Below are 22,852 nucleotides of genomic sequence, written 5' to 3'. Positions count from 1 at the left end.
TTAGAGTTTAATTTTCAAGCAATTGACCTAAACTGGATTCACCTACTCGACTCTTTCATTTGTAAAGATCATCATCGTCATTGAACATCTTAAATAAAAAAAATAGGAATTGTCATATGCAAATGATGCCCCATGTTGTCCGTACCTTATGAAAGGAAAAAGTTGTATTGGTTAATTGTAAGAGCAGGGTACGGTGTTTGAGGGTATATTTTGGGTAAGGTCAAGGTCCTTGTTTTAAAACATGTTACTTTGTCAAAGATCCGTAACTTTGAACCAATCACATAGTTTCTTAATTCAAATGATATTCAAAGAATTGCAAGTTTACAAATGTGATTCATTGATCGTCATCATTAAAATAACATAAATGTTCTTACAAAACTTGAAAAAGTGAGAAAAAAACAAGTTCAAATAGAATGCCTCAAATGATGAAATGATCTTCTTCACTTGGATGCCCCCAAGTTGTTGAAGTCGATCCAGTTCTGGTTACGCATCTTCTGTACGACTCTCTTGAATGTGTAACAGTTCTCAATTGTGTGCCCTGAGATACCGCCGTGATATTCACAATGTGCATTCTCATCATACCACTTGAGGTATGGGGGCTTCATGGGTTCCACCGGATATGGTGACACTACGTGGGTGTCAAGAAGTTTCTGATAGAGTTCCTTGTATGTCATCGGAATAGGGTTGAAATGTTCCTTTTCCTTTCTAGGTTCTCTCTGAGATTGGTTAGAAGTACCAGATGGTACAGCTGTAGTTGTTTTTGAGATTGTAACACATTTGCTAGCATTGTAGGTGTTGACATTATTGATCTCACGGTCCTTGTTCTTCACGGGAGGCTTTCTACTAGAGTCACCTCCTTCAATCTTTCATTGTTTTATGGCCAGTTCAACCATCTCACCGGCCATGACTAAATTTGAAAAACTTCCCGACGTGATTGCTACCAAATGCCCGAAGTAAGGTACCATCAGGGTTTGTACAAACAACTTTCTAGTTTCCTTTTCATCTAAAGGTGGATGAACTTGCACAGCCAAGTCCCTCCATTTTTGTGCGTACTGCCTGAAACTTTCGTTATGCTTCTTTTCCATGCTTTGTAGTATAACTCGATCTGGCCTTATGTCGTTGACATGTTTATATTGTTCCAAGAATGACTTAGCCAGGTCATTCCAGGTCTTGATATTTTATCGGCTTAGCTGGTTGTACCACCGAATGACTGAGCCCGACAGACTCTCCTGCAAGCAGTGAATCAGGAGCTGGTCGTTTCCTCCATATCCTGTCATCTTTTCGGCAGAACATGGTGATGTGAGCGGATGGACAACTGTTCCCGTCAAACTTCTCGAATTCCGGGGACTTAAATTTCGGAGGAAGAACCAAGCCTGGGACTAGACTGAGTTCCGCGACATCGATTTCATGGTAGTCATGGTTTACTTTGACTACCTTCATTTGGTCTTCCAATTGTTTGATTTTTTCCTCCATCTTCCTCGCTTTGTCCTCTTCGTCCAAATCCGGTACATGGTAATAACCCGGATTGTTCTTAGGGTTAAATATAGAGGACGAGGGCTTTGCTTTTGCAGCAGATGAGTCTCCTCGAAGTTCTGGTAAGATTTCAGGTGAGATAACCACTTGCGGGGTAGGTTGTATAGTTACCCCTTCCGGTGAACCTGCCCCCATGTGCACTGGTCTGTTGTAGGCCAACTAACTTGGCAACGATCTGATCAATCAAGGACTCTTGGTTCTTTGTGATTGTTTCTAGAGTATTTCGACTATTTTGGTTTATCTTGTCTTCTAGCTCTTTTTGTAGTTTCAACATATTCTCCTCGATTTGTGTAATTCTGGCTTCCATCATCTTCTTCTTCAAATGAGTGTTATGCGGATGGGGTGTGTCCAATGCTTGAGGCGGTGTATCCAGTATTTGCTCCCTTTGATGAGACATGTTTATGTTAGTTAATGTGAATGCAAAGAAAATAACAAAATGCAAAGAAAAAAAATGCAAAATGTCTAAATATATGATGCATGAAATGTCTGAGGCATTGATCCAAAAAATGTGCATGTTATTATGAATAACCCTTATTGGTGACAAAAGTGTTACGTCTGAAGAGACAAAAAACTTTTTTTGATGGTACAAATCCTGCACAGCTTCTGACAAGTTGATTCGTCTTTTTCACTGGTTGAATATCTTGTCGAACCATTCCGGCTCCTTTGGCTAAACTTGTGCAGGTGATGGGCTGCTTGCCCCAAAAGGGGTCTCGAAGGACTGCATCTCCGGCTTTCACTCTATGTCGAGCTTGATCCAAACGAAAGTGCCATTGGAGCCCTCTATCCGAAGTTTATCGACTTGTTTCTAGAATTCGTCAATAATGGTCTGCAGCTTAGCTGGGGTTTCGCCACTTGTTATCGTAGTTTTCAAAAGGAGCGTCTGGGTCAGCAACATTTTCCTCGTCTTGCCCCTGCAACCTTTGCCTCTGAGTATTCTTTGACCACGGCAGGACTTCTGAGCTTTCTATCTCTTTGTATTATAACCCCTTTTATCCATTAATGCAGATTATTCATGTTTAACAAACACATTTTTTGGTGGATCAACACATCGTTTTAAATGATGCAAACGATGAACACAAAATAAAAGCGAACAAAAAATAAAAGGGTTAGTGAGGTAAATCAAAACAATAAAAAAAAAAGTCCTACCCCACATGATATCTACCCCACATGCTTTATTTCCTACCCCAGACATGATCTCTATCCCGCATGCTAATTTCAAACAAATCCTAACCGCATATTTGTCTAGTTCGCATGCTTTGAACAGAAAATAAAGCAGGAAACAAAGCAGCCTAGGGTTTGGAATGAGGTTTTGGGGTGGGCTCTAATTCCTTATACTCTCCCGGTTTAGGTTCTAAAAAGGTACTCGAGTTCTCCTTGCTGGTGCCCCTTTGGGCTTGCCAGACCCTTAGTCCTAAGCTCATTACAAGCTTGTGTGGACTAAGTTAAACTCGAGAGGAAACATTCCCTTATGCTCGCACGGTGAATAAATTCACACGAAGACATAAGGTATATGAATCCCGAAGGCTACTTGCTAGGCCCGCACGGTGAATAAATTCACACGAAGGCATCGCTTTCACCCCCACTTAAATAGGGTTTGGAGCTCGGGTATAGAGCCTGAGATGAAAACTTTGAAAAATCTGAAATCATTAAAAAATGTTAGTACAATTATTTATTTGAAAAATAATCAAAGGTAAATAACTGGAATCGAATAAATAAATTTAAATTTGCCATTTTCGCATAAAAAGACAACCGAAAATTAATTTCGGCCTGACTCACTTACCTGTCCCCAGCAGAGTCGCCAAGCTGTCGGAACCGTCTTTCGGTTTGGGCCCCAGAATTGGACTTCAACTTGAATAATTGGGTTAGGAGTCGCCACCAACCATTTTAAAACGAATTTGGGTGGGTCGGACACCATCTTACCTGATCAGCGTTGTACCAGAAACGTGTCGGATTCGGGAGTCGGTTACGGTCAAGGAATGATTAGCACCCTTGAACCGCCCTTTCGGTACCAATTAATTTATTCGTTGTCTTAGTTGCAAAAATTTAAAATTTAAATTTAAATTTAAAACATCAATTTGAATAATTACCTTTGATCGATTGAAATTACTACAAAAAAATATATGTTAGATGAAATAAAATAAAATAAATAAAATAAAGTAAAAATGAATATTAAAGAGAATGGTAAAATGAAAGGTTTGAGGACTGAATAATAATTAAACCTAAACGAGATGGTGACTAAAATGTAAAACAAGGTAATATTATAAGGACCTGAATGTGATTAGACGCAAAAAATTAGTGGTCAATATGTAAAAACAAGATAGAAATGGAAGGGCTTAAACATGAATAGACCAACACTTTAAGCGATCAATATAAAACATGGTAAGAAATTTAAGGACCTTAACTAAGATTAACCCAAAATTAAATTAAAAGTAATTCTCCTCTCCAAATAATTTGCAGAATGCGTGCAAAGCCAAATTAAAAAGGCTTTCCCTTTTCCTTTTCTCTCCTTTTATAATGATGGGTTTTCTCCCTTTTTTTATTCATAAAAACAAAGAACCAACCGACAAATAAGAGTGCAAAATCAACAGATCTGATCAAATTCAACGAAAATATAAAGCATTCTAGTGTATTGGATAAATATAAATCTACAGGAAGAGAAAGAAATAAGAGAGGTGAAGCGGGAAAAATAGAAATACAAATATGTGTCGCCGTTGCTTGACGTTTTTTCAGATCTCGTAAGTCACGGTCCGAAACTGACTCTCTCTTTTTCTTTTTTGGTTGATTTTTCTTTTGGTTTTTTCAATATTTTCTCTGGGTTTTGTATTCTGAATCTCTCTAATATTCCCCCTCGAAATGCTTTTGTATTTTCCGTTCGAATGAATATGTTTTTTGTTCGGTGTTTGTTCCACCCGTATTTTGTCCCCGAATGCTCTCCTTATTTCGTATGATTTTGCCTCGTAATCTTCTTCTCCCTAGTGTGTGAATTTACATCAATTTATAGGAATGAAATTCCTATTTTTAGACTCGATTGAGTGTTTCACTTTGAGTATAACACTAATGCTTGGTGTTTTTTTCTTGCGCCGGATGTTGTGGACACGATCGGGTTGTTGCTGAGGCGCGAGACGTGCGGTCATGATTCATGTGACGCTGGGGTGATGAGTTTGGGCTCCAAGTCAGCTGCTGGTCATCAGACGGGTCTACTACTGGGCTACCTGTTGGACCAATGTTGGTGATGGTTCACCCCTTGTAAAAATATTGGGCTTGAGCTTGTAAAGCAAATGAAAACAAATTTAAATATAAATGCATATATTATATAATATGATTTATAATGTAAATATATTATATAATATTATAATATTAGAGGACGAAATTAGGTGTCTACAGAACCGCCGGTTCACTTTTTTTTCTTTAAAAAAAAATTAAACCAAACAACGTCGTTTGTTCAACAAGCCGAGTCAAATTCGAGTATTGCTGAGCTCGACTCGAACTCGAAAACTTTAAAAGTAAGTTCAACTCGACTCAAAAACTCACAAGCTAAAAATTATCAACTCGAAATATAATATTAAAATTTGAAATCGAAAAGGCTCGAACTCAAAATAAAATTTAGAAGTTCGATTGAAGCCTAAAATTTGAGTTCAATTGAAGCCTAAAATTTGAGCTCAATTGAAGCGAAAGAATAATTCGCTTTGTGCTCACCAAAAGGCTCCATGATTTTGAATGTCAAATTACCTCTATTATTTATAGAAGTAAGTTGGGATACTCTTCTATGTTTCTTAGCCATGTGGGATTGTTTTGTTATCATATTTTTACTCTTTAAACTTTTGGGATACTCTTCTATGTTTTTTAGCCATGTGAGATTATTTTTTTTAAAACAATTAAACCAAATGACATCATTTGTTATGATTTTTTAAACCCCAATTTTATTTTTTTTGATTATAATTATATAATTATATTTATTATTTAATATGTTTTACCTTAAATATTATGTTGTAGTTGATTTGAATCATTTTGTTTCACTTGATTTTATGGTTTTTTATTTATACATGTTATGACTTGTGATATTTTTATACCTTTTAATATTGTAAACTTAAAAAAGTGTTACATATATATTAATATTGCTTTGAATATTATGTAAAATTAAAAAAAAATATTATTTTATATAAAATCAGGTTCAACCGCGGTTGAATCCAATTGAACCAGTGAACCAGTACCTTCACCGGTTCAATGTCCGGTCCGATTTTGAAAACATTGGTTCTAAATAACAACATCTAGGAAAGCTTGAGAAAGCATCACAAGCAATAATGTGAAAAGCACAACCAAAGTAGATTGTGATCTATATATTATTATATGCATTAAGGTAATAAATTAACACGTAAAAGAATTTTACGTTCTACTTGTAAGCCTTGTAACATCGAATCTAACACTAATGCTAATATCACTGCTTAAACACATTAGATCAAAGTTGAGCAAGATGACGTAGCAGGATCGTACAAAGCAGGAAGCAAGTACTTCCATTGTCACCATTAGCATTGTAGCTAGCACTAGTAGTAGTATCTTGCAATAGGTTCCCTACATAGCCCGGATACGCCCATGTACCATAGATTCCGGGACAAGCCGATGAAGCTTCTAAAGGCACCTCCGTCGAGCCCCGGAAGTAGGGATAGACAGAGGAGACAGGTGGGGACAGTCACTTCTTAAAAAATTAAAATTATCATATATTTTAGATTTTTTTATGTATTTTATATTGAAAATCTATTTTTTCTCTTGAAATTTTATAAGTTTAAATTCATCCCTGAAAATTTAAAAACTCAAATTCGCCCTTAACATAAATTCATGCGTATGTCCCTTCCTGAAAGTAACCATTTCCGAAAGGGTTAGTAACGGTCTTAGCCATGAGGCTAGCCAAGTTGATCACTATGTCATCAAGACCCACGTTGTTGTTCGGTGCTACCAAAGGAGGAGTCTATGGCCCGTAGATCGGTTGGTAGAATGACTAAGCACATTGGCCCGGGCACTGTTGATGAACGGAGTTACCAACCCAAATGCAAATAAATTTGGAGTACTTTTGGCCTTGATGTGACCACTGCTCGATCCCAAGGCTGATAAGTGAGTCTCATATCGACTCATACCAAATGTCTGACGACAACGTCGGAAGTACTTTTGGCCTTGATGTGACCACTGCTCGATCCCAAGGCTGATAAGTGAGTCTCATATCGACTCATACCAAATGTCTGACGACAACGTCGGATGCTATTAACACGACGTTAATAGCATTATTTTGGTCACCCCTCGAGGCAAGTTAAATGATTTACTGATTTTTGAGAGATTTTCCAAGCGAATATTTCTATTCGAGAATTATTTTCCCAATGACAGGGAAATAGAAGCTTTGTTTGTGGTGAGGTGGTAGTATTTCTCGATGGTTTTCCATCATTGGGCAACCGTGGGTTGCTTGTTTTGAGATATGTGTGTTGTAACACCCTAATTCAGTTCGACCCGAAGATCCATGGATTATGATGTCACACTGAACCACTGAAATGGTCAACACAAACATTTCTTTTTAAAACGTTTAACAATATCAAAATCATTCATCATAAATTGTGCGAAATCGAAATCGAAAACGTGAGAGTCTCCCAAAACATACAAATACATCCATAGAGTATAAACCAAAATATAGTTATGACTTGATCATACAATGGTCCACATAAATACATGCCCTCTACAAATACTTAAGACATACTCTGCAAATCGTTCAGTTGGAATGTATTGACGCTATAGGCTCCTCAACGATCCCTACTAACCTGCACATGGAAACACATTTCATACGCTGAGCTCACAAGCTTAGTGCCACGAAAATAACTATGCAATACTACATGTATTCATTACCTGAACATGCTGGAGTACAAAGTCATAAACATGTAAAAGTACATAACAAACATGAGATGGGTCGAGTGGTGCGGTTAGAGGAATTTACAAGCATATTGGATGACACACTAGCCCATCTAGAATGTGATAGCTTCAAGGTAAGAACCGAAATTTATGTGCATCGGAACTTAAAGCCATTAGTCTACCTCGGGTCATTAAGAGGTCGGGGTGAGGTTCAGAATTTATGTACATCAGAAGATCACACCCGGACCCAATCGAACATAAGGTATGGTACCAAAATTTACGTACATTGGAACTCGTACTGGTACGATCCAAAATTTACATGCATCGGATGTGTACCAAATACACAATATTTGTATATTCACAAACAAAGGATGATCGCCATAGTATTAGAGTAACTCGGGCGTCCTAGTTGTTTCTCGGGTATCATACAAAGGTAATTCTTAAGTCATCATATCTTGCTTGATTTCTAGGTGAAAATTGAGTTAACTTATTTGTTTTCATTTACATTGGATACTTAAGGCTTATACGAACTCAAACACCTCATCCAGAACACCCAAACAAATTAAACAAAATTGCCCAAAAAATCACCATGGGTATCGATACTGTGAAAACAGTGTTGATACTAGACCATTGGGTATCGATACTCACCTGAGTATTAATACCAAATCTTACTTTTATGTTTCGAAAAAATATATCGGTATCGATACCCCTATGGGGAGTATCGATACTCTACCCTTGGTATCGATACTCCCATGAGTATCGATACCAAAATCAACTTCAATGTTTTCAAAAATACCTCAGTATCGATACTGACCATCAGAGTATCGATATTAGACCCCGAGTATCGATACTCTTTGAAGGGGCATCGATACTGCTCTTATAACATGCTTGGTTTTTACCTTTCACGAAGAATAATATCGATATTGTTCTTCAAGTACCAATACCGACAGACTAGAATACCCTTTTTTGAAAACAAAAATGCCTCTAAATCTCACCCATACACTCCTCTAAGACTAGAAAATCTTAATAAAGTCTTATTTGAGGTCTTATAGGTTAAAAGTTATCATCTTTCATGCTCTCAAACAACAAAATCTTTCCATGAAATTACTCTAGCATGCTAACATGAACAAAACATACCAAAATGCACATACAATGACCTACATGCAGTATGGTCAAGTTAGAATTGTGTTACCTTGATGCTAGCTTGCTGAAAACGTCTCTAAATCACCCAAGAGTGAGTTTTTCCTTTTTCCTTGCTTTAGACCTCTCACCCTTTTTATTGAACTAATTAGGACAACAAAAATGGGTTATTAACTCATTTTAAAACTTAGGAAGGTGTTAAAAATAATCCTATAACCTAGAACTTCCCCAAAAAATAGATTAAACCTCAAGGTTATATAAACCCCACTAAAAATTATTGTAGTAAAACTTGGCCAAAACTTATAAAAGAGGGCTTAAATGGAAGCTTGAGATATGAAGATTGAAGTTCTTACCTTGGAAATATTAATGGAGGATTAGAATTTTTAAAGTTTCAACCTTTAGTTTAACTTGGGAGGGAAGAGAATGAAGTAGAAGAGATGAAGAAGACAAGCTTGGTGAAGAAAAAGAGATATGAACAAAACATACGTGATATCATCCCATTAATTGGGAATTCAACTTTAGTTTAAAAAATTGGTCAATTTACTTTCCTAGTCCCTCTATATTTTGGTCAAGATTAAAACCATCCTTTTTATTTCTTATTAGGCTCATCTCAAGCCCAAACCAAATCCAATCGGGTCAAAAGCTTTATAAATAAAACCCAATCGAACAACCTGAAACTCCTAACAATTCAGGGCGTTACAACTCTCCCCTCCTAAAAAGAAATTTTGTCCTCGAAATTAATGAATAGAAGAGTTGCGGATACTAAAGTTGTATATCTTCCTCAGGCTCCCATACCGCCTCTTTAACGCCATGGTTCCTCTACAAAACCTTTAATAATGGTATCATCTTGTTTCACAACTCTTTAACGTCTTTGAGAATGATTCAGATCGGTTCTTCCTAATAAGTCAGATTTTACCTTACTTCACTTGTTCAAGGGAATAACATGGAATAGATCGGATTGGTATCGTCGAAGCATAGAGACCTGAAACATGTTGTGGATGCGCTCGAGCTCTAGAGGTAACACTAAACGATATGCCAGTATCCCAACTCTCTCTAAAACCTCATATGGTCTGATGAATCGCAGAGTCAACTTACTCTTGTGTCTAAACCGAAGTAAATTTTCCCATAGGGAAATCTTGAGAAATACTTTGTCTCATGCTGCAAACTTAATATCCTTTCACTTCAGATCGACATATAAACTATGTTTATCAGAAGCATCTTTTAATCGACTTTGAATCAACTAAACTTTTTCTTTAATTTCTTGGATCAAGTTAAGATATCTATCTTACCCTCATTGATCTCTGTCCAACACAATGGAGTTCTACATTTACGCATATACAAGGCTTTATACGGAGCAATCTGAATACTTGCTTGAAAAATATTGTTGTAGGAGAACTCTACCAAAGGCAAGTGATCTTTCCAACTACCCTCAAGGTCCAAAACGGTGCACCTAAGTATATTCTCTAAAATCTGGATAACTCGCTTGGACCGTTCATCTATCTGAGGATGAAAGGTGTTGTTGTCATGCATTTTAGTACCCAAAGCTCCATACAATGTTTTCCAGAACTGAGAAGTGAACAGTGGATCTCTATCGAAAATGATAGAGATATGGACTTCGTGTAATCTTACAATCTCGTGGATGTATAGCTGAGCCAACTGCTCTAACATGTAGTCCATATGAACAAAAAAATGAACAGATTTGGTTAATCGATCCAATATAACCTAAATTGTATCGTATCAGAACCTAGTAATAGAAAGGCCAGTTACAAAGTCCATCGTCATTCTCTCTTATTTCCATTACGAAATCTGAATTGCTCAAAGTAATCATGAGGGAACCAGATGTTCTGCCTTTATTTGTTGGCAAACTAAACACTTAGCAACAAACTCAGACAATTCTCTATTCATGCCTAGCCACCAATACAATGGTCAGAGTTTTTGGTACATCTTGTTGCCATCCGGATGAATAGAGAGATGACTACAATGCGCCTCAAGAAGGATCTTGTCATGATGTTTTCTATCAGCTGTCATATACAAATGCCCTCGAAATTACAAAACATGTCCTTCGCGTACCTAAAAACCTGGGGCTTCACCTTGGAGGACTTGCTCTACTCGGGCCTTCAATCGATCGTCCAAACCTTGTAACCTCTTAACTTTGCCCACTAACTCAAGATTGACCCTTAACTTGGCCAAAAGAAAACCCGATTAAGTCAAACTCAGACATGCTAAGAAAGTTCGCATCTCCATACGATCTTTCTACTCCATGCGACTGTAACGACGTTTGCTTTGCCCAAGTGATAATCGATCACACAATCATAGTCTTTAAAAAGTTATTCTTAGTGAGCAGATAGTTAAGGCTCTTGTGATCTGTGAAGACGTGACACTTCTCCCCAAATAGGCAGTACCTCCAAATCTTCAAAGCAAAAACCACTACGGCAAGCTCCAAATTATGGGTAGGATAATTTCGTTCGTGAGGCTTAAGCTGTCGGGACGCATAGGCCACTACTTTCCCTTCTTGCATCTTAATACATCCCAAACTATTTAACGACATATCATTGAATATAGTGAAGTCCTTACCCAATTCTGGTTGTATCAAAATGGGGGTTTACGTGAGGATTTCTTTCAACTAATCAAATCTTTTTTGGCCCTTCTCGTTCCATACAAAAGGAATTTCTTCTTAAGTAATTTAGTAACGATGCCACAATCATGGAGAAACCCTTGATAAAATGACAGTTCTCACTCTAACACTGCCTTAATCTTCAGGGGATCCACTCAGATGCCATCAATTGTTACCAAATGACCTAAAAATACCAATTTGGTCAACCATAACTCATACTTCCCAAACCTAGCATATAACTGACATTCCCAAAGTATCTGTAAAAGATGCGGTGGTGTTGATCATGTTATTCCTCGAACCAAGAGTACACAAGAATAACATCGATGAAGACCACCATAAATTGATCTAATATGGATAAAAACTCAGTTTATCAAATTTATGAATGTCTTCGAGTTATTAGTGAATCTGAATGGCATCACGAGAAACTCGCAATGGCCATATCTTGTACTAAAGAATGTCTTAGCTATATCAATATCCTTAGCCTTCAACTGATAGTACCCTGATCTCAAATCAATTTTGAAAAAACACACATACGCCCTTAAGTTGGTAGAACAGATCATCTATGTAACATCCTAAAAACGGGCTAGTGACCTAAGTGTAAGATTTTAAAATTTTGTGGTCAATTTAGATAAATTGAAAAGTTCAAGGATTTATTTAGAATATTTTTTTGAAAGATTATTTAGTAAAGATTAAAATATGAAAGGGCATTTTGGTCTTTTGGTAATTAATGAATTTAAAATTGGTTAGTGGTGTATTATATAAGCACGTAGAGGATGTTAGAAAAGGAAAGAAAAATCTGGAAGTTTAGTTTCTTCTTCTTCTTCTTCCATCGTGAGTGCTTGGTTAAGGTAAGAATTTTTCCAGTTGGTTTTGATTCTTGGGGTGTTAGGAAAACTTAAGGAAGTTTAAAGATAAGTAAAAACTAAAAGATGGATCAATTATGAATGATTAAATAAAAAGGGTTTTTTGAGTGAATTGTTGAGAAAGAGTTGGTAAATGAATTTTGATGTGAGTTTTGACTTGTCATAAGCTGAGATAATAAATCTAAAATGTTAGAAATGATTAAGAACAATGTTGATTAATTGGTATGATTTTTGGTTTCAAGTATGCTAGTGAGATATTGGATATTTAGATGTGTTAAAGTATTATAAATTGATTTGGTTAAATGTTGTTGAGTTTAAAGGCTTAATAAGAGAGTAAAGTGAGCAATTTAGCTAAGTTTTGGTCAAATTTTGAGTTGAAACGAATAAATTCTGGGTAAGAGATATCATTACTGGATGAACAGTACCAATACTTCAAGGTAAAATAGGTGATATCTTGGTCTAGGTATCGATACTAGATGAACAGTATCGATACCATAAGGTAAAAGTGGATGAATTCTTTAAAGAGCATCGATACCAAAGTAGTAGCATCGATACTAGGGGTATCTTACCAATGTTTAAGTATCAGTACCATTTTTAAGAATGAATTCCAGAATGTAGAAAGGGTATCGATACTGAAGTAAAGTATCAATACCACAGTAAGAAAGTATCAGTACTATACCTAGGGTATCGATACTAATCAGAATGAATAAAACAAGTGCTTTTTTAACTTATGTTATTAAGGATTGATTATATTGATTTGAGTTTCGATATTTATATCAATCGTATTATTGTGTAGATATCGAACGAAAGCCAATTCCGGATGAATCGAAGATATAAGATTGATCAAGTGAGAGATAAGAGTTATAGGTGTTGCTTTTGACTAGTGAGGCCAAGGTGAGTGCATACTACTATAATAAATGGCGATATGGGAAATAATACTTGTGAATAGTCTATTTCCAATATTTGGGTTTTATGATTTATGAATACTAATATGTTGTGATATGTTTTCTATGTATACCTGAATACAAGCATATGTATATATGTTATATGCACTGTTCTACTTAGTCTATGTGATTACATGAAAAGGTAAAATAAACTATGTGATATTTACTTATGTAATACGTGAAAATGTATGTGATATATGTTATGTGACCATAATTTATGCGTTATGTGATCTATGTGATTACATAAGAAAATGATATAAGCTATGTGATACCGAACTACGTGAACATGTAAACATGTGATATAAACTATGTGATATCGAACTACGTGAACAAGTGAACATGTGATATAAACTATGTGATATTAAACTATGTAAAAATCTGAAAATGTGATATAAGCTATTTGGCAATGGTCTATGTGGATACACGCCTATGTGATAAGCTATGTGAAATGTGTAAATGGTAAAGCTCATAAGTATGTTATATGAGAGCTAAAGGCATAATTGGCATGCCAAGAGTCGAGGGTTCTATGCGGTCATTCGGGACAATACTATGTGGTCCTTCAGAACATTTCTACGCGGTCTTTCTGGACAATACTATGTGGTCCTTTGGGACATTTCTATGTGACACTTCGGTGCAATTTATATGAGTTGTGGTGACAACATTTGTGCACAACCTCAATGCACTCACATACCTTAAGTTCTCAATGATGTACCATGGGCTATTAAAAGAAAAAGATATAAATGAACAATGAATGATAATAATAATGATAGTGATGTTGATAATGATAATGATAGTGATGATGATGATGATATGTATATATATGTGTGTGCATATATGTGCTTTCGTTATATGATGTGTTCCATGTTTTTTTACATGATTGTGTGAAATGTTTAGAATATGATTAAATGATGTAATGTTTTAATATACATTTTATATGCTCACTAAGTCAACGACTTAGCATGTGAGTGTTTCATACGTAGGTTTGGAGAAGCAAGAAGATTAAAGTTAGGAGTCAAAACAACATAACCCTTCTGAATATCATATCAGAAACAAATTTAACAGTATGTGTTTTGTTGTATTAAATATGGTTGGCATGTAATTATAGAATAAATTGTATATGATCTGATATTTTTTGTAAACGAACTTTACTGTATTTATATAAATTATTAAGTATTTTATTTTTCATTTGGAATTTGAATTTTCTTTCTATACTTTTATTAAAGGATTCCACCATTTATATATAAATAAAAGTTTTAATTTTCAACTATCTTTCAAAAGTAAACGATTTGAAAAGTTAATATGATATATCGGATTCGTATCTAGGTCGGATACGGGTTGGGGTGTTACAATCTATCTGAGAGAGAGGGTAGCTATTCTTGATAGTCAACTTGTTCAGTCGATGCACAACCTCATCGACCCATTTTTTTCTTGACAAAGAGGACTGACACTCCCCAAGGTGAAACGCTCGATCGAATAAAGACCTTATCTAAAAACTCTTAAATTTGGTTATTTAGTTCCTTCAACTCTGTCGGTGCCACGCGATAGGGTGTAATAGACACCAAAGTTTATCCTGGCAAAACCTCACAATCAGGAGGTAACCTTGGTAACTCCTCTCAAAACACATCGGAGAACTCGCGTACAATATATATGTCCTCAAGCATTGGAACGAAAACACGCGTATCCACAACATACGCCAAGAAGGCTTCACATCCCTGACTCAACAATCTCTGAGCTCTGATTGGAAAAATGACTTTGGAAATGCAACCTGTACTCCCACTAGTCATCACTACATTGGTTTTATCATCCTTGTGAAGCTTAAGTTGTATTTCCTTACACCTCAAACTTGCGTCATGTTCAGAGATTCAATTCATGCCTAATATCACGTCGAACTCTCAAAACGGTAGCTCCATTAAGTCGGCTAATAATACCTTACCCTGAAGTTCTACGGGGCAACAACGGCGAACCTTATCGACCAAAACGTCTAATCCTATAGGACTAGAAAATCTGACTCTTATTTCTAAATCCTCAGCTGAGATATTCCTTTCTCAGACAAGGTCATAATATATATAGAAGTGTGTAACACCCCAAAAATCGAATTGGTAACTGAAATGAAAGTTTTTAAAATTTAGTGACCAATTTAAGAAAAATTAAAAAGTTTAAGGACTTAAATATGAATATTTTGGTATTGGATTACATAGTAAATATGGAAGGATTGAAGGGTATTATGGTTTTTTCATCTTAAAGGATATTTTGTTTCCTTTATTAAGAGATAAACACATGGGTTTCTGGGAGAGATATATGGAAGCCTTTTTCCTCTTGCATTCTTCTTCTTCCCGTAAGTTTCATTTCAAAGGTGAGTTGGATTAGAATTGTTTATTTCTTGAATTTATAAGTTGGTTCTTATTCTTTGGGTATTATATAAGCTTAAGGAAAGCTTATATAAGATTGAAACAACAAGAAGAGAGAATTAGAAAGGGAATTGTAATAAGGGTGTAAAAAGGAATTGTTGGTATAAAGAAGTTTTTGAAGTTTTATTGATAAATTTGACTTGTCATAAGAATGATTAAGAAGTTTAAAACATTAGACATGAGTTTGGAAAACATTGAAAGTTTAGTGAAATTCTTTAATTTAAGAGTTATAGTGAGATATTGATGATAATGAAGTGTTATAGTGCTAAAAGATGGTTTAAGTATATCTAGTTTAGTTTAAAGGCATGAAGAGAGTCAAATAACTAGATTTTGGGGTAAAGTGTTGGAATTTTCAGGTTTAAGGAAATATATTTTGGGTAGTAGTATCGGTACTGATTGAGTTAGTACCGATACTACAAGGTAATTTATAGGAAACTTATGTGTAGGGTATCGATACTGCATGAACAACATCGATACCATAAGGAAGAAGAGTGATGATCTTCATGGGGTATCGATATTGAAGTAAGAGTATCAATACCAGGGGTATCGATACCAATAGGGAGGTATCGATACCATTCTTATAAGGACATTACAGAATAGAAATTGGGTATTGTTACCATGTAAGGGTATCGATACTATAAGCATAGAAGTATCAGTACTGTGCTTGTAGTACTGATACTACTTGAGTTGGGAAATTGAAATTAGCATTTTATTTAGTTGCATTGGTATGAATATTTTCGAGTATTATGAATTTCGATAATCAGTGGATTGTATATTTATATATATATCGATCGAAAGCAAAGTTCGGATAGGTCGTCAGAGTTATATTCGAGAGAGAAACAAGAGATTGGTATTGTCAAGTGAGACAAGGTGAGTATATGATATTAAGCGTAAGTTATGTTAGAGAATTAAGACTTGCGATGAGTCTAATTTCAATATTAGGTTATATGAGTACCGGAACATAAACATGTAGTAATATGATGCTAGATGTATATGAGTAAATGCATATGTCTAGATGTTAAGTGCATATTTATATGTGAACTATGTGAATGCATGTATGTATGATAATAAGTTATGTGATCATAAAAGATAAGATATGTGAAAGTGATATATGTGATTACATGTCTATATGAATTCAAGAAAACGTGACATGACATATATATGATAATGGGATATGAGACTCTACGAGAATGTTACATGATATATGCGATATGAAACTATGAACTTGTATGACTATGTGATATGAATGTGCATATGTGACAAACATAAAAGATAATGCCCATGTTATTTGTTATGAGAGCTAGGGGTATAGTTGGCATGCCAAGAGTCGAGGGTTCTACGTGTTCGTTCGAAACATATATGTAATCCTTTGGAACATATATGTGGTACTTCGGTACACCTATTTAGTCCATTTGAATATGTATCTGGTCCTTAAGAAGTGGTCATTCGAGATATATATGTTATATGTGGTCCTTTGGGACATCTATGTGGTCCTTTGGGATAAATTCTATATGCCCACAGTGGGAATTATACGAGCTGTGGTGATAGCATATGTGCACAACCACTATGTACTCACATATATTTAGTTCTCAAATGTATACATGGGCTTTAAAGAGAATAAATAAATATAGTATGATGCTATGTGTGTTTCTTTGTGGAAATGATATATGTGTTTTATGACATATATAGAAATGATAAGTACAAGATCATATGATAAAAAATGAAAATAATGATATGTGTGCATATAAGTTTCGTGTTGTATGATATGTACATGCATTTGTTAAGTAGTTATAGTTTTTATTATTTGTTACATGTCTCACTAAGTTTATGATTTAGCGTGTGAGTGTTACTCACGTAGGATCCGAGAAGTTCCAAAGAGAAGATATGAAGAGGACACATTGTAACTTCTGCAAAGATCAGATCAGAAGAATTAATAGTAGGTTTCTCTGTTGTATTATAGTGTTGGCATATATTTAAAAGAATTAAATTGTATAAGCTCTGAATAGTTTTTGTAAACTTTTTTGAGTAATATATGTAAATTATTTTGTATGTTTAAATTAAATCTAAATTTTCCTCTATTTTATATAAAAAATGGTTTGAAAGGTTGATGTGACATCTCAAACTCGTATTCGGGTCAGATACGATTTGGGGGTGTTACAAAGTAGGTGAAACTAGGATCTACTAATATAGTAACTAGAATGGAGAAAACTGCAAAGATACTTGAAATCACATAGAAGTGGGTCATATTATCTTGAAGTGGCTCTACCACCATTAGAAGACCCCCGACACGCTGGACAGATGGCGCATATCTCTGAGATGATGTAGGGTCTAAACTCTGAGTACGAGGTAGTCTCTGATTAAATAGTTTAAATACCCACAGGTAAAACAACCTCCAATCACTTGATAACACTATCCAGGGTACCTTCTACCATAAGTTGGGCACACTAGATGATTTGGTGTCCTCTCTGATTTGCCGACGCTAGACCAGGAAGTTGATAATAAGAGTCTCCTATGAGAATCAGATCTACCTCCACGGTCTGATCTCTGAGCTACCCCTCTAGACGGCCCTAATGGCGGTCTCCCTGAATTCTAAGGGCCTATGACCCGCTTAGCTAATGTTTGAGATCGCCTAGCAGTCACTGGATCCCTCTGGCTCCGAATCACTGAATCTCTCACCACCTGAGCTTTCTTGAGAAAAATTCTTTTGACTACCTTTGTCTGGGGAGTCAGCTCCACGAAAATGTAATGGGGATCAACTGCCAATTGAGCTTAAATGTCTAAATAGAGGTCATCCCTAAACCTCTAACAATGACGCACCTCCGTTGAAATGAGCTCTGACGTATACATACTCAGCCAAAGAAACTTCTTCTCGTACTCAAGTATGGTTCAGTCACCGTCAAATACAGGAACTAGTCATATAGATCGTCAGTGTATGCCTCGTCGATGTACTTCTCACAGAACTCTGACAGGAAGAACTTCCAAGTGGACCTCTTTGGCTCCATCGCTAGCTCTACGGTCTCCAACTAGTCAATCGTGTCATCCTTTAGAAGGGTAGTGAGGCATTCCAACTTGTCCTCGGGTGTAAGGTGTAACTGACGAAGCGTACGGAGTGTCTCTCGGAGCCATTGGCCTGCGAAGATATGATCGTCGTCCCCATATCCATAAAAATTGATAGTATGATACTTATGGATCCTCTCGATAGAAGACTCCTAGGTAATATGGTAGGTTAAACTGAGGGTATAGGTGAGGAAGGCGGTATAGAAAATAGGTTCGAAATAGCTCGGATGATATGTCTAAGGGTCGAAGTCATATCGAGAAAGAAAGTCACCTCATTAACTTATGCTTCCGCAGATTCCTTATGATCAAAATTTGGAACGTACTCGTCATCGAAATCTCCAGCCAAAGAGGCACGACTCTCCTCTTGGCCCTCATGACTAGGGATCGAATCGTCGGCCATAATCAAATCCTGAAATTAGAAGAAAAAAAAGAAGAAGATGTCACTATCAACATTCCAGAATCTTAAGTACTCTTGATACTCTAGGGGCATGTACTCATATAAAAACTAACTCTGAGTCGCAGATCCTATAAACCACTAAACCTGGATGTTCTTATACCACTAAATGTAACACTCGAATTCAGTGTGACCCAAAGATCCATTAATTACAATGTCACACGTAATCACCGAAATAGTCAACCTAATTTTTTTTAAAACATTTAATAACATCAAAATCATTCATCATAAATTATGCAAAATCGAAATCAAGTTTACAAAATGTAGGAGTCTCCCAAAACATACAAATACATCCATAGAGTATAAACCAAAATAGAGTTATAACTCGGTCATGCAAAGGTTCACATAAATATGTGCCCTCTACAAATACTCAAGAAATACTCTGTAAATCGTCTGGTCTGGAATGCATTGACGCGATAGGCTCCTCAACGATCCCCTACTAACCTATGCACAGAAACACATTCCATATATTGAGTTCACAATCTCAGTGCCACAGAAATAACTATGCAATACTACATGCATTCATTACATGAACATGTTGGACTGCAAATTCATAAACATGCAAAAGTACATAACAAAGATGAGATAGGTCGAGTGGTGCGATCGGAGGAATTTATATGTATCTCGGATGACACATTAGCCCATCTAGAACATGATAGCTTTGGGTAAGAACTAAAATTTACGTGCATCGAAACGTAAAGCCCTTAGTCTACCTAGGATCCTTGAGAGGTTGGGGTGAGGCCTAGAATTTACGTGCATCAGAAGCTCACATCCGAACCTAGTCGAGCATAAGGTACGATACCAGAATTTACGTGCATTAGAACTCGTACATGTATGCTCCAAAATTTACGTGCATTGAATGCGTACCAAACATACAATATCCATATATTCACAAACAAAGGATGGTCGTCATAATGCTGGAATAACTCGAGTGTCTTAGTCGTTTCCCAAACATCATACAAAAGCAATTCTTAAGTCGTCCTATCTTGTTTGATTTTTAGGTGATAATTGAGTTAACTTATTTTTTTTCACTTGCATCGGATGTTTAAGGCTTATACGAACTCAAAACACCTCAGCTCGAACACCTAAACAAATTAACCAAAATTGCCCAAAAATCATCATGGGTGTCAATATTGTGTTGGACCCTTGGATATCCATACTTACCTGAGTATCGATACCAAATTTTGTTTCGATGTTTCAAAAAAATATCTTGGTATCGATACCCCTATAGGGGGTATTGACACTCTACCCTGTGTATCAATACTCCCATGAGTATTAATACCAAAATCAGCTTCAATATTTTGAAAAATGCCTCAGTACCGATACTAATCATATGAGTATCAATACTGGACCCCGAGTATAGATACTCCTTGAACGGGTATCGATATCACCCTTATAGCATGCTTGGTTTTTGCCTTTCACGAAGAACAGTATCGGTATTGTTCTTCTAGTACCGATACTGACAGACTATAATGCCCTATTTTGGGAACAAAAATGCCTCTAAATCTCACCCATACACTCCCCTAAGACTAGCAAATATTATTAAAGTCTTATTTGAGGTCTTATAGGTTAAAAGTTATCATATTTCATGCTTTCAAATAAAAAAAAACAGATCTTGCCATAAAATTACTTTAGCATGCTTACATGAACAAAACATACCAAATTACATATACAATGACTTACATGCAGTATGGTCAAGTTAGAATCATGTTACCTTGATGCTAGCTTGCTGAAAACGTCTCCAAATCACCCAAGAGTGAATTTTTCCTTCCCCTTACCTTAGAGCTCTCACTCTTTTTCTTGAACTAATTAGGACAAAGAAGATGAGTTATTAACTCATTTGAAAGCTTAGGAAAGTTTAAAAAATGATCCTATAACCCATAACTTCCTAAAAAATGGATTAAACCCCAAGGTTCTATAAACCCCAGTAAAACCCATTTTTGTGAAACTTGGCCAAAACTTGCAAAAGATAACTTAAATGGAAGTTTGGGAGATGAAGATTAAAGTTATTACCTTGAAAATCTTAATAGAGGATTAGAATTCTCAAAGTTTCAACCTTTAGCTTGACTTGGGAGATAAGATAATGAAGTAGAAGAGAGGAAGAAGACAAACTTGGTGAAGAAAAAAATATATGAACAAAACAGTCGTGATATCATCCCATTAATTGAGAATTCTGCTTTAGTTTCAAAAATTGGTCAATTTACTCTCCTTGTCCCTCCACATTTGGGTCAAGATTAAAAATGCCCTTTTTATTTCTTATTGGGCTCATCTCAAGCCCAAACCAAATCCAATTGGGTCAAAGGCTTCATAAACTAAGGGTGAATCATTCTAAAACCCAATCGAACAACCCGAAACTCTTAACTCATAACTTGGGGTGTTACATGTGTAAAATTAGATGAAAGGGAGGTGACAAAATCAGATATGATAATCGAATATGAAGGTTTGAACTTTTCATACCAAATATGATTGACTGTGATTTTTCTTGAAAGAAGAGGATCATTGTAGTATTTCAAGAGTCGAGGCTCACCCAATTTCCTACCAGCCAAACAAATTTAAAACAAAGAGATAAAAATGAAAGCATTTATGAGACAATAAGTTATAAAAGAATCCATTTTTGATTTACATACCGAGTTGATGTGATATCTTTCGGTTGTGGATTTGTGGGTGGAGAAAAGGGTTTATGTATAGGTCTAAAAATGAGATAAAATAGGATTTTTTTCTGGGGTTAAGTAAACTTAATGAACTTGCTGAGGAACGGTCAATAAATAAAGTTTCCTTATTCGTAAGTGAGTTGGGCTTTTCCCATTAACGAACTGTAACTTCTCCAGTAAGCTCCTTTTTTTTTTCAAACCCCAAAGTAGTAAACAATACAAGATACGTTGAATTCGTGCACCAATGAAATATAGCCATGTGATTGATTGCTAATCGAGAGCAAGTGGAATAAGATTCTTGCGTAAGTGAACAAAAGGCATTACAACTTAGTCACAGTTAGCCTAATATCTTAATTGACTTAAATAGTCTAGACTTTATGGGACAATATGAAATATTTAAAGGAAATGAGGGGAAAAGGAGTGGATAAAAGTTTTGGTTACTTATGTTATAATTTATTATATCTTAAACAACAATTTTGATGGGATAATGTAATGAAAAATTTTAATGGTTGGTAAGGAGTGAATGAAGAATTATTTTATCAACGAGGGTGGTATCACATAAATCATTTGACGTCTTTAGAAAGATCTTGTGTGCCAACCTCTTTCCTAGGTTGCATGTAGTGTGAAAGTCAACTTTTACAATGTATCAATCTAGAAGACGTCATGTCATTTCAACATCTTTTTAAAGACGTTAGATGGTTAGAACGTCTTCCTCACACACTATTCATAACACAAAAATCCATATCAACCATTATTTTTTTCACCACATTATCTAAAGAAATTTGTCTATCTTAATCACTTAAATATTAATATATGTTAATTTAATGATGTGATATGTTAGTTAAAATTTATTTTTTAAATCAATTTTTGAATGTCAAAATTTATTTTTTTCATTATTTTTATTAGGTTAAGGTGATTAAAAAAGAAACTCTTAAAAAAACTCTTTCAATCTTTCTAAAAAAAAAAACTCTTGATCAAAATGGATTTGTGCAGAAAGAAACGTTATCAAGTATAGAATGTTTCTTTGAGCATAGGAAAAAAAAAGAAAGAAAGGTCAAATTTTCAATCTTTATACACATTAATTTGACTCTCTCTTTGTTTTAGGGTGCTATTTCAAGTCCTCGTATGTAGAAGTTAAAACCAAAAAATTGGAAAGATTTTACCTTGTTCGTCCCAACATTCGCTGCAAATTCCCATTAACAAGAAACAATTTTTTATTATTCTTTATAATCCATAAAAAAATAACCCTAATCAAGATTAAAAAACTTGCAAATTAAAAACCAGGAGCTCATGCATTGATAA

General features: G+C 35.5%; 1 pseudogene; it reads right to left on the bottom strand.

Annotated features, from left to right (window-relative positions):
* Window positions 1-5,966: 5,966 nt before the first annotated feature.
* On the bottom strand, window positions 5,967-22,846 carry LOC120126278 (annotated as a pseudogene).
* Between the last annotated feature and the right edge of the window lie 6 nt (window positions 22,847-22,852).

This window comes from Hibiscus syriacus, unplaced genomic scaffold, assembly GCF_006381635.1.
Source record: "Hibiscus syriacus cultivar Baekdansim isolate YM2019G1 unplaced genomic scaffold, ASM638163v2 tig00110457_pilon, whole genome shotgun sequence".
Taxonomy (NCBI): domain Eukaryota; kingdom Viridiplantae; phylum Streptophyta; class Magnoliopsida; order Malvales; family Malvaceae; genus Hibiscus; species Hibiscus syriacus.
The sequence above is the reverse complement of the archived record's forward strand: the minus strand, read 5'-3'. Positions and strand labels throughout refer to the sequence as shown.